This window comes from Globicephala melas, chromosome 14 (assembly GCF_963455315.2).
Source record: "Globicephala melas chromosome 14, mGloMel1.2, whole genome shotgun sequence".
In the NCBI taxonomy this organism is placed as follows: domain Eukaryota; kingdom Metazoa; phylum Chordata; class Mammalia; order Artiodactyla; family Delphinidae; genus Globicephala; species Globicephala melas.
In genome coordinates, this window is record NC_083327.1 from 37393365 (window position 1) to 37400742 (window position 7378).

At 51.6% G+C, this 7378-nt stretch overlaps 1 protein-coding gene across 2 annotated transcripts in view; it reads right to left on the reverse strand.

The window, feature by feature from the left end:
* Positions 1 to 4874, reverse strand: part of BEND3 (BEN domain containing 3) — a 34132-nt gene extending 29258 nt beyond the window's left edge. The window contains exon 1 of one of the 2 annotated variants that reach the window (XM_060283787.1): positions 4746 to 4874. The gene's annotated coding sequence lies outside the window, so the exon portion shown is untranslated. Of the gene's footprint in view, positions 1 to 3680; positions 3795 to 4745 lie in introns of those variants that run through there. The other variant, XM_060283786.1, reaches the window with a different exon arrangement.
* Between the last annotated feature and the right edge of the window lie 2504 nt (positions 4875 to 7378).

The window sequence follows — 7378 nt, forward strand, 5'->3', positions numbered from 1 at the left end:
AAGAAGAGGGAAAGAGGCGGGTGGACTCGGGATGGGGGCCTCGTTCCAGCCTTCCGAGAAGAGCTGGGACCGAAAGGGGGTGGGCCATCCCCGCTCTGCCTTCTCCCTTCCCTGCGGAGCACACGTTTGTAGGCTGGGCTCAGATGCAGGAGCGAGTCAACAGGCCAGGTAGGCCTTCGGATCACGAAGGTACAGCTGATTTGGATGAAAATGGAATTCCCTACCAAACTTTAGGGGCAGAAAGACCTGTGTTCTATCTAATCCTGGCTTCACCTACGTTTAGCTTCTAATCCCGGGCAAGTGGCTTACCCAGCCAAGCCTTGGTGCTTTCTTCTGTAAAAGGAGCTGCACACACTACCTTTCCTTCTAGAGACTCTAAGAAAACTACAGAGGAGAATGTGCCTGGCACACAGCACTCAGTAAACGTTACTTATTATAAAGCCTTTTTTTTTTTTTTGAAAGATGCTTAAAGTGCATCTTAACAGTGAAGATTTTTTAAAACTAAAATAAAATGGTTTAAAACTTTTAAAAAGTTTTGTAATGTTTCTTTCAAATGAAAGAAAAAAGAAACGTTCAACTGGAAGGGGTGAAATCAAAATGCCCTCCCTAAGGACGGGAAGAATGTTCCCATGCCATCCACCCTTGCCGGGCTCCGTCTCTGGGTCTGCAGGAACGGCTGGGAGCCTTGGGGATCTCAGAACCCGGCCCTCTTGGCTGTGGCACCCAGCCCATGGGACTTGCAGGACATGTTTGCAATTTGTTTTTATTTTTAGACACATCTTCAAATAAAGTTTGAAAAATACCAGTCCTCACAAAACCAGGGCAATGTTCCCCTGAGTTTCCTTAAGCTGTAATTGTCGCTGCCTTCCTTATTCAGTCAGAGAACAGCCTTATCTTTCAGTGTGCGCAGCGAACGACAACCGCACAGCCCTGCCTGCCTGCGATGTGGCGTCTCACCCTTCGGAGACTGCGTTTTCTGAATGTGACTAAATGTGATGTCTTCTTCAGCTAAGGGCTTCTACTTATTAAGCCCTCCCTGGCCTCACGAAGGACTGGCTACCTCCTTCGACATCAATGGTAGGAGGAGTCAGACTCTGCTTTTAACTTTAACCGTGGAACCCAGAAGCTGGGGTCAAGGAGAAAAGGGCTAGCATATCCCAGCAGCCACCCATGTGACTGACTGGACGATGGTGACTAATTTTCCTAGGAGGTATAAGCAGAGTTTCCTCTGTACTTCCCACTTTTACAAATGTGTTGTCTTGTGACCACATAAGCTAACTGGAGTTGGGGCACAGTCGGGTGTAAGCTACCCCCCTCCACATCCCCAGCCTCCCCTCTTCAATTTACTAGCTCCATGCTCAAACCAACAGCCCCTGGCAAACAAGAAAAGACCGACACGTGATTTATTCAACTGAGCATTCAATGCCTTTACAGATACTGTGTTTCACTGGGCAGTGATAACTGATAACTGAAAATCAGACAAGAGGAGAGGAGAGGTGGCCGTTAGTAGAGAACAAAAACCTAAAAGTGCTGATTTTAAATACAGTCAGCCTTCCAAATCTGTGGGTTCGAAATCCGAGGATATGAAGGACTCGCTGTAAGGGACTTGAGCATGTGTGGACTGTGGTATCTGAAGGGGGTCCTGGATCCAATCCCCCACAAATATTGAGGGATGGCCGTACATGTGTTTCAAGTTGAATTAAAAATAGAGGAAGGGCATGTTACCAGGTGAGCTGCTGAGAAAAACTCAGCTCTAAAACAACAGTTTGTAAAAAGTCTAATCATTCAGGGACTAACATGCCAGGCATTAATGCCACTCCAAATGAAATCGCACCTCTCCTGTTTGACACACTGAAGGCTTGATGCCAGCGTGGAGAGCCCTTAGCTTGGCATGTGCGGGTCACGTGTGGCAGCTCGTTCCAGAAACTACAAGAGCCTGGGCTGAAATAATAATGTTGCAAGAGATACTAGAACATCAGACGGGGCAGAAGAGCCATTGTCCAATGTGAAGTGGGAAAGAAACAGCAAGAACAAGGTGATACTCACAAAGCACATAAAAGATCCCTTTTGGGATCTTGTTTTGTGTTGTGTGTGTGCCTTCAATTTCTATTTTTTTAAAATTACCATACAGTAAAATTTACTTTCTGGAGGGAGGGGGTGTACAGTTCTATGAAAGGTAACACAGGTATACATCCCTGTAGCTACCATCAAGAGGATACAGAAAAGTTCCATCACCCCGAAGACTGATTCTACAAATAATTCTCCCAAACTTGCTTTAGCCAGTAATAGGTACAATGAATAACAGGAGAGGTACCATGATTTGCCACCAAAATTAAGTGCCAGGAAAAACAAAAACGTTCACCCCAACCTCCCATACACTAACACCAAATTAATTGTGCTAGTTGGCTAGCAACCTTCACGTGTCTCTACGTTATAAAATTTGAGGTCTTTTAAAAGACAGATCCCCCAATTTTTCACCATGGTGTCAATACAATTCATAAAAGCATGTGGTTTTCTTTCCCTGTTGCTTCAGGGGCTTTCGAAACAGCTCTCCTGCTGGACTGTCCCACCTGTGGCAGGTGGGACAGTCCAGCAGGAGATTAAATTTTCACCTACTCAAACTTCTGTCAGGGTTGATTCCAGTTTTTTTTTTTTTGCGGTACGCGGGCCTCTCACTGTTGCGGCCCCTCCCGTTGCGGAGCACAGGCTCCGGACGCGCAGGCTCGGCGGCCATGGCTCACAGGCCCAGCCGCTCCGCGGCATGTGGGATCTTCCCAGACCCGGGCACGATCCCGTGTCCCCTGCATGGGCAGGCGGACTCTCAACCACTGTGCCACCAGGGAAGCCCAAGATTCCAGTTTTTTTCTTCCTAATTATTAGACATTCTACTCCTCTTTTGCTCATCTATGAGATGCTTAGGAGCCCAGAAGTTTGGAAGAGGGTAAAGAAAATGTGTCCATGTGGTACCTTTAACAGATTATTGGGATGCTGGCCATCTTGTCTACTAGGTAGTAGGTGGTCTCTCTTCTATTACTAGTGCTTTGTACGTGGTGGGGGAAGGCAAGAACACAACACTTTTCTGTTAAATCGCTTCAACAAGGACATGGCCTCTATGGTAAAACCTACGTTCAGTGGTGGAATGTTTATGTGACAGATTTTAAAGGCTCTGGTTTGTCCATGAATTTCATTTCAAGGGCCATGCACACGCCAGCTAGACCACTAGCAGGAACAGGATGCACTGGCCCCACTTTCTTCTGGAATCCAAGAAGCTCTACGTTCATTCAGCAAAAATTTATTGAGCACCTACTAAGTTATCAGACACTGAGTTAATGGCTCGGGATGTAAAACTGTGAAGATACAAAATCTCAGCAAATCTCAGTACTAAGGGTGAAGGAAGCTGACAGAGTCCTGTACGGCGACATGAAACTGGATATTAGGAATGGATGGTTAAAAAAACAAACAACAGCAACAACAAAAACCCCAGAAAAACTGGGGGGGGGGCGGGTTTGGGAGTGTGGATAACAAAAGAATCTCCTTCGTCTCTGTCCCTCTGGACCCATCCCGAGCCAGCCCCAGCCCGAGAACTCACTTCCTAGCCTCAGTTTCCCGAAGCCGCAGCTTTGGGGCACTGGACGCGTTGCCCGAGGCACAGGGAACAGTTAAAAAGTTACAAAAATTACTTTAAGAAGGTGAAGTTGACAACGAAGTGCTTAACCCTGTTCCGCACATCCTTGCCTGGCTGGCATTTGCGTGTAAAATTCTTCCGGACGGGCCCCCTGAGCACTCAAAAGTCCTTTACCTCTGCAAAAAACACCTTGGAAAAAAAACTGTGTCGGCACGCAAGGCCCTCACGCGCGCTGCAGCACAACTCACCGGCGCGGAGAGGACCAGGTCTGCGTGGGAACTCACGTTTACGAGAAAGAGGGGGCGGTCACGAGGGGCGGCGGGCGCCTCGGCTCCGGCTTGGCGGCCGGCCGCCAAGGCCTCGCGCCTGCCGGGCGCCCGCCTCTAGCTCCCGGGCAGCGGGAACCGCGAACCTCGCCGTGGATGGCCGGGGAGGGAGCGCTGCGCCCCCTGGCGGCGGGGCCCGTCCCTGTCCGCTCCCGGCCGCCGCCGCCGCCGCCGCCGCCGCGGGCCTGCCTCGCTCCATTTGCTGACTCCGGCGGCAGCGTCCCTCCGAGCGGCAGCTTCTCGGGCCTCCCGCTCCCCGCTCGGCATCTCCCTCCAGTCCCCGCCCCCTGCTCCTGCTCTGACACCCCCTTCTGCACGCCGAGCCGTCCCCAGCCGCAGCCCGGCCGAACGCGAGCGCCGAGTCCACCGCGGGCTTCGCAGAGCCTTCCGGCGGCTCTGGCCGCTCCATCGCGGCGCCCAGCGGGGGTGCGGGGCCAGCGCGCGGCGCGAGTGGGGCGGCGGCGCGGACTGTTCCACTACGCGTCCCCCCCCCGCCCCCGCGCGGCGCGCGTGCTCCCCGGAACGCCATGGAGCCGCCGCGTTCCGAGCGGGCACAAAGGAGCGCGCGGCACAATGGGTGCGGCGAGCCCGTGGGCACCGGGCGCCCGCTCCGGCGGCTCGGCCCTGCGCGGGGGTGGGCGCTCTTCCCTGCGAGCGCGCTCCGGGCAGCCCCCCTGCGCGTCTCCTCCCTTGCTCCCGCCCCCACCCCAGCATGGATGTTGCAGCCACTCTCCCGTACGTCTGCTCCGGAGCCGCCGCCACCGCGCGGCCGGCTTGAACCGCCCCGCACTTACCTGGGACACGAGTTCTGTACTTTGCAGAGCGGGCCCGCGCCGAGTTGGGGCGCCACGTGGGGGTTGGGGGGAGCGCGGGGCTGGGGAGTGGGGGCCGCGCGCGGAGGGCCAGGCCGGGGCGGCCCGGGGAGTTGCTGGGGGCAGCGGGCGGGCGCCGTGTATTTTCCCCTCTCTTTGTGTGTCCGTGCGCTGCGCTCTCGCGTGACGTGACGGGACTCCGTGTGTCATTTCCGCACAAGGACACAGGAGCCCCCGCTGCAGTGGAACCACAACCCCTCCGCCCCCACCCCCGGCCCGCCCCTCCCCCTCAGCGGGGCACACGCGGGACCGGCGGCGGCGCTCGGGCGTGAACGGCCGCGGCAGGGAGCTGGGGCGCGCACTCCGGGGACCCGGGCTGCCCGGCGCGCTCATCCGGTACCGCGCGGCTCCACGTGGGCCCGCGCCCGCTGCCCGGGGCGGGGAGCGGCGGCCGCGCACCCACGGTGAGCCGGGCCAGCGCTGGCTAACAATGTACCCCGCACACCGTGTGTTCTCCCCATCGCGAGTCATTTCTCTAAAACGTGGTTTCTTAGATACGAGGAGTTTGACCTGAAAAGCCTCTTTTTCTACTTTTTTTTTTTTCCTCCGCGGATCGGCGACTGTACTGGGCGCCTCCCCTCGCGCCCGCGCCTCAACAGCATTTTTGGTATCTCCGCCGTGGCCCTGGCCCCCCGGGCGAGTGTTCCCGCGCCGCGATCGGCACAAAGACATCGGGGCGCGGGGACCCAGCGGCCCCGCGGAGCCGGCATGGAGTCTGGCGGGCCGCGGGAGAGCGACCCCGGCGCTGGGAAACACTGGCTCAGGCCACTCCCCCAGCAGGGTGGCCGCCCTCTCTTGTAAGCCTGAGAGCTAAAAATCTGCCTTCTACTTGTAACCCGAAGTTTTGAGGTTTGAGGCCGCAGACCCAGAGATTCAGAAGTGCGCGCGCTCGCAGACCCACATGCCACAGACAAACCCACGGGGTATCTGCGCCAAGCTCTTAAAATAGAAAAACACGAGTCACCAACTCAGTAAAAGCTGATTCTTTCTACTCATGACTCCCGGACTGGAGATTCCAAGTTGATAAACACGAAACCTACCGCTCGGGTATTTTCTCAAGTCTCACTGACTTGAAGGAGTGTGGGGTGTGAGGGTCAGGGAAGCCCAACGCAGCAGTTAAGCCATGTTTATATTTAAGGCAAACAATGAGAATGTAAATTTAAAAAAAATCCTTTAATTTGCCGGTCGAAGAAAGTATAAAAAGAAAAATGCAAATTATCCCATCTGCTGCTCACAGCTGACTGGCTGCAAGGAAGGGCCATGTGGCCCAGCCCTGAGCGGTCAGTGAATTGGTAGAATAGATTTAAAAGAAGGCATATGCTGGCTCCTTGCTGCCCAGGCGCGGGGAGGGTTTGAATTAACGTATAGTTTTGGATTACGTATCCTCTGCCAGACCGCTCCAACTGGGAATTTAGCAATTATGCAAGTTCTTCCCCTTCGGGTTTGAAATCAAGGGGCAAGAGGTTATCTAAGACCTTTGAGGAACTACGTGGAACGTTCTCGAACTGTATTTGGATAGCCGATTCTGAGAAGTCAGTACTAATTGCTATGCAAAATTAGCAAGCAGCCGGGAGAACCAAGCCCTGCATCCAGGGGGTGCTTTTATAAAAGAATCCATACGTGCTCAGTGTCATTCAAAACAGGATGATGAAAAGAATGGGGCCGAGATAGCAGCCCTTCAAATTCAAAAGACTTGGGTTGCCCTATCTACATTTAAAATAGGGCGGAGGGAGGAAGGGAGGAGGACCGCTTGGGGCAGAATGGTTAATTTATACATTCCCTGAAGACAGAATGGAGGTACTTCGATTTCTGCCGGGAACTTGACTTTTAACATTCGCACATTAAATAACACGTATGATATAGTACATCACTTGACTTAGTTAACAGATATAGCAGTTTTAGTCTCACCTTCAATTTAATGTGACAGTTATAATTAGAATTTAAAAAGCGTAAGTTGCATTTCATTAATTCAGTTTTCTAGGGTTTCCCAGTGGAAAAGTTAAGAGTAGCATTTAAGCTCACTTTGCATTTTTAAACCACTTTATGGTTTAAAAATGTAAAATGACCTTGTTACATTTTTACAAAAGGGACTAGATGAAATATGTGTTAAGGGATGTATCTATAGCCAATCATTCACAAAACAACTCAGGTATTGGAGGAGAAATTAAATAATAAAACAATAGATATATATAAAATAATTAGAAATTAACATTTCTTTGTTCACATTGTTCAAAACCAAAGTTTTTGTCAAATACAATAATTTTATTAATAAATAGCATCTAAGGTAAGCAGCGTGCTTAACTGACTTAAACTGACTTTTCAAAACAATCTCTCAGGAAACTACAAAGTGACCTTGAGTATTATTCAAATTAATGTATCTTAATTTGCATAACTGGATCAGCATTGCTGCTTAACAAAGTAAGCTGTTCCAAATAAGTTATTAACAGATAGAAATGGAAGTTATTGCTATGTGGGAAAGGAAACTACCTACCTTCACATGGTTTTGTATGTTTATATGAATTTCTATTTTTTTTTAATAAGGAGAAAGGGAAAAC